General features: G+C 37.5%; 1 long non-coding RNA gene across 1 annotated transcript; it reads right to left on the bottom strand.

The window, feature by feature from the left end:
- Window positions 1–793: 793 nt before the first annotated feature.
- LOC135156730 (uncharacterized) lies at window positions 794–2,712 on the bottom strand. The gene is made up of 4 exons (XR_010295750.1): window positions 2,611–2,712; window positions 2,009–2,121; window positions 1,388–1,547; window positions 794–931 (listed from the first exon to the last, which is right to left on the bottom strand). It is a non-coding gene; the product is annotated as an uncharacterized LOC135156730 (long non-coding RNA).
- Window positions 2,713–9,364: the final 6,652 nt, after the last annotated feature.

Genomic DNA, 9,364 nt, shown 5'->3' on the forward strand with positions numbered 1-9,364 from the left:
TCTGTTCAGAGTAAAAAAGCAGAATTTATTATTCACCCTTTACCTCTATCCAGGCCAAAATTTATTTTATGCTCTTTATGATCACAAAAGTGTCCCCGACAATTTCATGAAAAAAAAGTTAAAAAACAAAAGGTAAAAACATAAATAAATAAAATACGTAAGAAATCGAAAAAAAAAATAAATATATATAATTCATTGGAAATTGATCTGGTATTACAATTTGTTTCATGTACGTTTGCTTCAAACATCACAAAGAGTTTCTGCACCAAAAATTTGAACATTTGGAGCTTTATTTAGGGAGTTAGAGGAGAAAGCAGATGTTGCATACTAATGCATACATCAGCATAATTAATTAACAGCAATTTATTTGCATGAAATAAATTACAATACAATTTTGTAGATTATGTCCCAGAAAACCTGTGTGCAAATCAACAGCTGAGATCTAAAGGGGAGGCCTGCGACGCCCCCCCCCCCTTATGATCTCCCAAAATCAAAATACCCAGTCCTAGATAGGGTTAATAATAATAATTGGATGTTAATATACATTAAAATTTAAGTGAATAACAAAAACACATGGCAAATTATCGTAGCATGTGCTACAATGTATACATAACCCCTTGTCCTTTTCATCCTTGCATTTAAAGCAAGTAGGTACTGAGTATCACAATAATTTGCAAAAACAATCAAACTTAGAATTATGACATTAATTGCAATATCTTGCCTTAGATTTATCATCAAATTCTTTCAGAGCCCATATCAAGATGAAATAATATGAAATTAAGTAACTCACCTAGAGCTGAATAGGCAGAGTAGAGGTCTACTTTCCACAGAACTTATAACCTTCATCTTACTGTTTCTTTCACATTTATCGCCGTGGTTGACCAGTCTGCCGAGTCGTGGACCACTAGTTGGTTCTTCAGTTGCATCATAACTATTTATATCAATATAGTAAACAACAATTAACTTATAAATTCAATGAGGCCTTGTTAGATAATGAATTTTACAAATGATCTCAAATTTAAATGGTTTTAAAAGTAGTCCCATGAATGACAAGTGCAGTAGATATCAGTGCACTTGTTAAGGTTTATTAGTTTTGATAAATATAATAATAGGGTATTTATATTGCGCACGTTTTCACCTTGTTAGGTGCTCAAGGTGCTCCTATATTACCCGGCTAAGTTAGGCGTTCACAGCACACAAATATAATGTACATGTACCTGGATACATCTTAACACAATGATAAAAACTATGTATTTTGGTCAATTAGCCTATAATAAGTATCATATGAATTACATCTGATTACATGAATGATTGGAATATAAATAATTTTAAGTCGATGAGTAACAAATTTAAGACTATACGCTATCTGAATGAATACTGTACTTACCACCATTCTTTCCCTTTCCACTTGAAAAAATATCGGAAGACACTGGGAGTGTCTTCACACTCCTCCTTTTGTTTTCCAACATCTCCTGTCAGTAAAATCCCTGAATACTCAGCCAAAAATTGGCCCTCTGGGATGTCCTCCCCAGCAATAACTCCACGTCCTAAAATTGAATGTTCCATAGTTTTCAAAAATTACAATGCATTTTAAAACAAATTTACAGTATAAATATCATTGTTATTCCTTTTCCTCAGGAATAATCCAAAGTCCCCATCCCAACGCAGCAGTTGTAGATTAGACTAACTTAGTCTAATCTAAATAACTAACTTTAGCTAACTAAGTTTTGTTAGTTAGACCGACTTCAAACATTATTTCAATGGTAACAAATTCCCTTTGGTCTGAAAGTTCATAATAATTTTCAATTTAAATGGTCATTAAATGTAGCCTCAGTGTGCCTGATTGAGAACATTCATGATCAAAGAGACAATAGTTAGATAAAACTCTCAGATTTTGGTTTCATAATTTTAGTTTTAAGGTGAAAGGGTCACAAGCTTATAGTTATGTCTTAATTGTGATTATTCTGTATTCTTCTGCAGGTATCTCAACATGTTTTTAAATATTTACCTTTTTTATCGTTAATGAACTTTTCCTTGATCCAAGGAGGATCACACCTCTTCTCGATACATTCCTTGACATAGTCAAACAGAACACGCTTTCTCTTTGCTCTGAGCATATCTCTGTCAGAAAATTTTTAAAAATTACATAGGTTAGGATCACTCATTTACAACATTATACTCATTAATCTTCTTATTAAGGTCATGATCTTCATTTTCAAGCCAACAAACCAGTGAGGTCAAATAGGTTAGGATCACTCATTTACACCATTATACTCATTAATCTTCTTATTAAGGGGATGATCTTCATTTTCAAGCCAACATCTAAGGAGGGATTTTACAACAAAAACATTTTGGCAAGCATGGGAGATAGCGGGTCTACACATAGATTAGGCCCAACATTTTCGTTTTCTTCACTTTACTATCACTGTTTCAAACATCATATTTTAATTGTTTCCAATAAAATTATACTAACAGATTTTGGTTCGATGGTTACTCTTTGAAGTTCGAACAGTAACAAACATAGGCTTTTGTTTGTGTACTGTTGATTAATGATATAATTCAAAAATCAAAACCAGTAAAATCTAGATCTACATGTAGATAAGAACTAACCACTGTTGGTAGAGGACATCTATTAACAGAGCGATTAGTTCCTGACGGTCAATCACACCTTCCTTATATCCTTCAATGAAGAGAAGAAGAGCATTCATTACACCCTGCACTTCAATTATGAAGCATTCGTTGTCTGGGGCTGTATCTGGGTAACACAGAATAGGTATTAGATTAGGACCTTAAGGTGAGAACAAATAACTTGTGTAGGCTCCACGACACTTCACTAGTACCGGTACACTCCGCTTAACCTACCTGAACCATCAGGTCCAAAAAAATTGCTCTCAGACTCCCGGGTGACAAACTGTGTCACGTTTTGTGGTTAAACACAACATGTCGTGTCAAAAAAGACCTTACGCTTAATCTATCATAACTCACTTCCTCACTGTCCCACCCCTTTCCCTGTCTTGTATCAGTCTTAAAATATGTGAATTGAAGCCGGTTTGCAATTCCTCACACATATTAATTCACTGTTGAATCTAAATTTAATCTAAAATGGCAAACGTGAATAGCATTATCGCGACCCCCACCGTAGTGCAATTCGCGTTTGCCATTTTGGATTCCGGAGTGAATGCATACATGTGACTGTGAGGAATTGCGAACCAGCTTTAAGTCACCAATTTTCAGACATTTACAAGAAAGGGCAAGTGATGATTCTGTAGATCCTATCCAGATTTGTAAGTTTGTGTATTTTTTTTCATTGTTGCTTTTTTTTTACCACAGGCGACAAAGTTGGTCACTGGGTTTTTGAGAGCGCGTTTTTGTCGCCTGCTGGAGTAAGTGTGCCGAAATTTGACAGGTTGGGCTTTTCTGCAATATTTTTTGTTCTAAAATTTCTTTTCACAAAATGATATTTGCACCAATGTTTTTTAAATATATTTGTCTATTTTTAAATACAATGTTCATGTTCTCATTCGATCTCAATAATTAATGAAATCTTGAAATGTATCGCCATGTTTCACGCCCATCATTCGACATCCTCCGCCTTTCCTTTGAAATAGCGTATTGTAAGTTCAAAAGTCAATGCGTGTGAGAGCCGCAATGTTGCGCCGCATCGCATGCGATCGAGCTCCCTGTCGAATGAAGGCAAACTGCAGGCATGCCGCTGACTTGCGTGCAAATTCGATGCCATTAAATTTTTTTACAAAAAGAAAAAGAAAAAGCGTACCGGTTCTGTCATATTTTTGTTGCAAAAAAGTATCAAAATAAATAGGGCCTACACCTTAAACGTACTGGTTGGCAGGTCTGTTGAGTGTTGTTAGTTGGATCTAGAATCTAGCCCTAAATATTAATTGAATAGCCCCAACCATTATGCAATCGCTCCAATGTCAAGAAAAAAGAAATTATTTAATAATATCAAAATTAAAATAAATCGAATGCATGTCCCACACTCCCCATCCATCCATCCATGCATGGCCATGCCCGCATAGACCTGGCGTCGCTGCTCACATAGTCGTAGAACACATCTAGATCTTAATTAGTCATTAGTATTAACTTATATGGTCAGTTCCCCCATGTCTGCGCGGTCTCCTAAGTCTGCGCACCCGCGTATCTGCGCGATTCTAGTAAAAGAAGATATGCAACAATTAAGCACATACTTTAATTAGCAATACATAGACAGGTATTCATAAAAAAATCTGGCTCAAAATGGTGGAAAAATAATGAATTCAGGGGTGGTATTCTGAGATCCATTTTATCTCAGATAAAATATTTGATCTTGTTAAAATCAGTGAGATAAAATACCCTTAAAATCTCTCCGAATTGGTATTCCGAGAACAATTTTATCTTCATTTTATCTCTGTAAGACACACCTATTTTTTTTTTAATATCCAATTAGAAACGCTCTTTTATACTATAGCTCTCTCATATCACTCAACCAATGGAAATCCATTCTGCTAGGTGTGGCGAAGGAGTGAGATTGCGTCAATTTGTTGACTTCAATACGCTTGCACTATAAGCTCGCGCGTCTTTACAGAGATTTCTTTTAAACAGAAATGGCAATCCTACTCTCATCTTTTTTCGAAATCTATATCGTTTGAAGCATCATTTCATAGACAATATTAGTCAAGAAATGAAATGCTTCCTATTATACAGGAATAACTTTTAAGGTGTTGTCCTCAATGAATATATAATTTTTCATAATTTTCATACCAACATTTGGAGTTAATTCACCTAGAAATATTGACGAAATCAAATCAATGTCACAGATGTAAAATAGCCCCAACAGGCTACCCTCTTTTAAGTTTACTTTATTGTTTTCACCAAATTACCCTGGCCTGGGGCTGGGCACAAGCACATAACCTGCGTTGCAATGTCCAGGTATGCGATGCCGATGGGTAGGCCTATGTCTATGCAGGCACTGATCTGTTGCGTATCATCAATCCATCATAGATACGCAAGATAAAATTTATACGCAAATTAAAATGTTATCGTGAGAGATAAAGTGTCATCTCAGAGTCAGAGTCAGAATACCAATTTTATTTTATTTTTAAGAGATAAATATTTTAAAAGATAAAATTACCTTAGGCCTAAAAGTTAGGCCTAGTCAGAATACGGCCCCAGGGCATTTCATGTCAGCCTCAAAAATGCAGCCTTTAAGTTTGACTTTGTCATCAAAATCCCCGAATCGTGTGCAAAGCCAAAGACAAAGTGAATGACTCAGACTCAGTCAATGAGTGTGCAGTCGCAGACATTTTTTTTTCAATCTGAAAATCATCAATGACTAACTGTTAACTAACTTAGCCTAGGGCCTAACAAGTACCAAGTTAGCTACCCGGGTTTTTTTAAGAAAATCCTCTATTTTTTTCACTTTTAATGATAAATTTGGTACACTTACTCTTAAATGATATAACGTTAGGCCTAACTGTTAGCCTAAGGAACATTATCAACTGGAAGATGTTGTGAAATAATAAGAATTTTTTTCAGGCCTAACATTAGGCCTAACGTTAAGGTTGACCAAAAGCTTCGGTCTCTGTTATGTTGGTTGTTCAGCTGAACTCTGTTGGCTTCACTCACCAAATACAGAGATTTAAAAAAAAAATGTTAAAAAACTCCTCGAAACAGACGGCTGCCAGCTGTCTAACTTAGTTAGGCCTAAGGCTAAGTTAAGACTAACGTTAGGCATAACGTTAACGTTAGCTAGTTAAATCTAACTCAGTCAAATTGCTAAGTTAGGTGCGCAGACTTGGCCGGGAGTTGGGGCCCGCCATCATTCCAGTGGCGTAACAGGCGGGGGGGCAGGGGGGCAAGCTGCCCCCCCTGGCGGATTTCACCGGGAAAAAAAAAGAAAAACGGGAAAAAGAAAAAAAGGAGGGAGAAAGAAAGGGAAAGGGAAAGGAAAGGGGAGAAGGAAAGGAGGAAAAGGAAAGGGAGAGGGAAAGGAGGAAGAGGAAAGGGAAAGCGAAAAAAAACAAGAAAATACTTGTTTTTAATAAATCTTTTCGAAATAGGCCTATGTAATGCAATAGCACGGTGGGAAATAAATTAAAAGATGACAAAAGGGCAAACAATAGCGTGAAACGAAGTTAGAATGTAATTAATAAAAAGCTAAATTGGAAAACAAAAGAAAAGGGTCAAGAAAAAAATAATACGACCGGGCTGCCGATGGTTAAAATTAAAGAGCGGGAAGAAAGATGGACTGCATACAACATTGTGCTATACGCTTGCTAAATTTTATGCAAATAAGCTACCGGGGCTTTGCCCCAGATCCCACGCAGTAGGGGCTATTCTTTTATAAATTTCAAACGGCTCTATAACACCCCCATTCAATCACGTTCAATCACTGGCATACAGGTGTGGGGGGGGGGGGGTCTTGGTTCCACACCCAAGAGGAAATTAAATCAATTAAAGGAACAAAGTATAATGAAATGAATGGAAACAATGAAATGTGTTATTTGCTGAATATAATGGGAAAATCTATCACATAATTAGAATTTAATTTCAATAGGCATTTTTTTCCAGCTCGCTTTGCATGCTGTCCGATTTTTACAAATTTTCCCACATTGTTATGTTTTGCCCCCTCAAAATACTTGGTTCATTACGCAACTGGGTTAAATAAGTGTGTTGTGTAAAAGCTATATTCTTTATATGCCCGCGATTTGATTAAACTAGCAGCAATCTGCGAGGTTTAAATGGCTTTGATATCAAGAAGTCCCGGACCCCAACCGCACAGCACTGCGTATGGAAGGGTTTGGCCATGGCTCCAAAAAGTTCTACAAACAAGAACAACAAAAAAAGGGGAAAGAAAAGCAAAGAAAAAAGTGTACGATAGGATTTTATTTACTGAATATTCCTGAATATAATGTCAAAAATAGCTCAAACTTAGATTCTCATGAAAAGGTGATTTTTTTCTCGCTCGCTTCGCTCGCTCGGGACTTATATAAAGCAGCTTTTTAGCACATGTGCTATTCTGCACCCCTCGTTTTTTTACTCTTCACGCTATACTGCCGCAAATAATCCTGTTCACAGTGGCGTACAGACCACAAAAAAGGAATCTAACGTTAAAGAGAGAAGAGTGCAATATATCATTCTTTGGATATCATGTCAAAATCTATCACGAAATTTGATTTTGGTATTAAAAAGGTCAAAATTTTTGCTCGATACCCGGAGGGCGTTTCATGAAAGTTGTCAGCACTGACTAAAATTGTCAGTGCTGACAATTTCAGCGAAATCCTTAATTTCGATTGGTTGAAAGGCACTGGCCTCTGAGAGTCTGACTGTTACTATGGCAACTGTCGGAGGAAGACAACTTGTCGGTGCTGACAACCTTCCTGAAACGGTGCCCGGTATCTTCTCAAAATAGTTGCCTCATTACACAATTACGCCTGTTCATACCATGATATGACCGGGAAATTTTTGGCTCTTGCCCCCCCCCCCCTGGCCACCGACCCCTGTTACGCCGCTGCATCATTCATAAAGTTAGAAGCTGTTAATAAGGAATTTCACAAGTTAGGCCAAGCAACGTTATATCGAAACGTTTTGTAATTAAAAGAAAAGTTTAAGAACTTGATATCTAACTTAGATAGCCTACCTGGCATGGCAAGATCTTCCAAATTCCAATAATTCCGAAGTCCGTCACACAACATATGGCGAATATATGTGCGTACGTATGGGCTATACGGGTTACCCTCGCTCGAGATCGCGGGGGGCCGCGTTGGCGCGCTTCGCAGATGGCGCTGTACAACTTTTTTTTTTCAAGCCTCAGAAAAAACAACATACAGACATACATATTAGTACATACAGATACACACAAAATCACTATGGGGTGAAATTGGTTAGCCACCTACAGCGCCCTCTACGATCGTTTAGAACGTTTTTAACACGATTCGTTGCGGGGATAACCCCATAATGTCAATTCAACTCACAACGTCACGTTCTACCGACAATTAGACCCACAATGTATCTGTGGTAAGGGCAAGTCCCCCTCCCCCCCCCCAACAAAAATTTGATGTGAATAAAAGAGAAAAATCAAACAAGCATTGCATTGAAAATTTCATCAAAATCGGATGTAAAATAGGAAAGTTATAACATTTTAAAGTTTTGTTTAATTTAATAACAGTTACATGTATATGCACATCCTGATCTGTGTGCAAATGAGGGGACTGATGACATCACCCACTCACTATTTCTTTTGTAGTTTATTATATGATTTTAATTTTCTCTTCATTGTCATGAGAAACAAAATGTTATTCCTCTCTGAACATGTGGAATTGCCATTGTTTTTAACATTTAGTGGTTCAACTAAGAGGGTTCTTATTGTCAAATCGGGGACATCCCGATAGACCGCGGGTCCGATAGACCGCGGGTCCGTTAGACCGCGGGTCCGATAGACCGCGGGTCCGATAGTCCGCGGGTCCGATAGACCGCGGGTCCGATAGTCCGCAGTGTGTGTAAAATTATGATCAGATATATCAAATGTCATCGAGAGGTCCAAAGGTCAAATGATACAAGGCCATGGGGTTCTATCAGGTGCGGATCCATGGGGGGGGGGGGGGGCGAGGGGGAACTGCCTCACCCCCAACCCCCATAGCTCAAAGAAAGAGGGGGGAAGAGGGGAAAAGGAAAATAATAAAAAAAAGAAAGAGGAAGATGGGAAAAGAAGAGAATAGAAAAGAGAGTAAGAAGGAGAAAGGAAGAGAAGAAAAAAAGAGAAGAAAAAGGGAAAAGGAAAGACAAAGAAAATGGGAGAAGAAAAGGGGAAAGAAGAGAAAAAAGAGAGGAGGGAAAAGGAAGAGAAGAAAAGAAAGGAGAAAGGAAGAGAAGAAAAGAAAGGAGAAAGGAAAAGGAGGAAAAAAAAGAAAAAAAAGAGGAAGGAAGAGATGAATATTTAAATAGAGGAAGATGGGAAGAAAGATAAGAAAAAAGAGAGAGAGGAAGAGGGGAAAAGAAGAGAAGAAAGAGAGAGAGAGAGGAAGGGGGAGGGAGAGAAAAAGAAAAAAGGGGGAAAGGAAAGAAAAAGAAAAAGGGAGAAGTAAAGGGGGGAAGAGAAAAAAAAGTGGAAGAGGGAAAAGAAAGAAAAGAAAAGAACGGAGTAAGGAAAAGGGGGAAAAGAAGAAGAAAAAAAGAGGAAAGAAGAGAATAATATTTAAAGAGAGAGGAAGATGGGAAAAGAGAAGAAAAAAGGAAAGAGTAAGGGGGAGGAAGAGAAGAAAAACGAAAAAAGAGGGGAAGAAAAGACAGAAAAAAGAGAAGAAAAGGGGGAAAGAAAAGATGGGGGAAAAGGAGAAGAAAATGGGGAAATAAAAGATGGGGGAAAAGG

This window comes from Lytechinus pictus, chromosome 14 (genome assembly GCF_037042905.1).
Source record: "Lytechinus pictus isolate F3 Inbred chromosome 14, Lp3.0, whole genome shotgun sequence".
Lineage (NCBI taxonomy): Eukaryota > Metazoa > Echinodermata > Echinoidea > Temnopleuroida > Toxopneustidae > Lytechinus > Lytechinus pictus.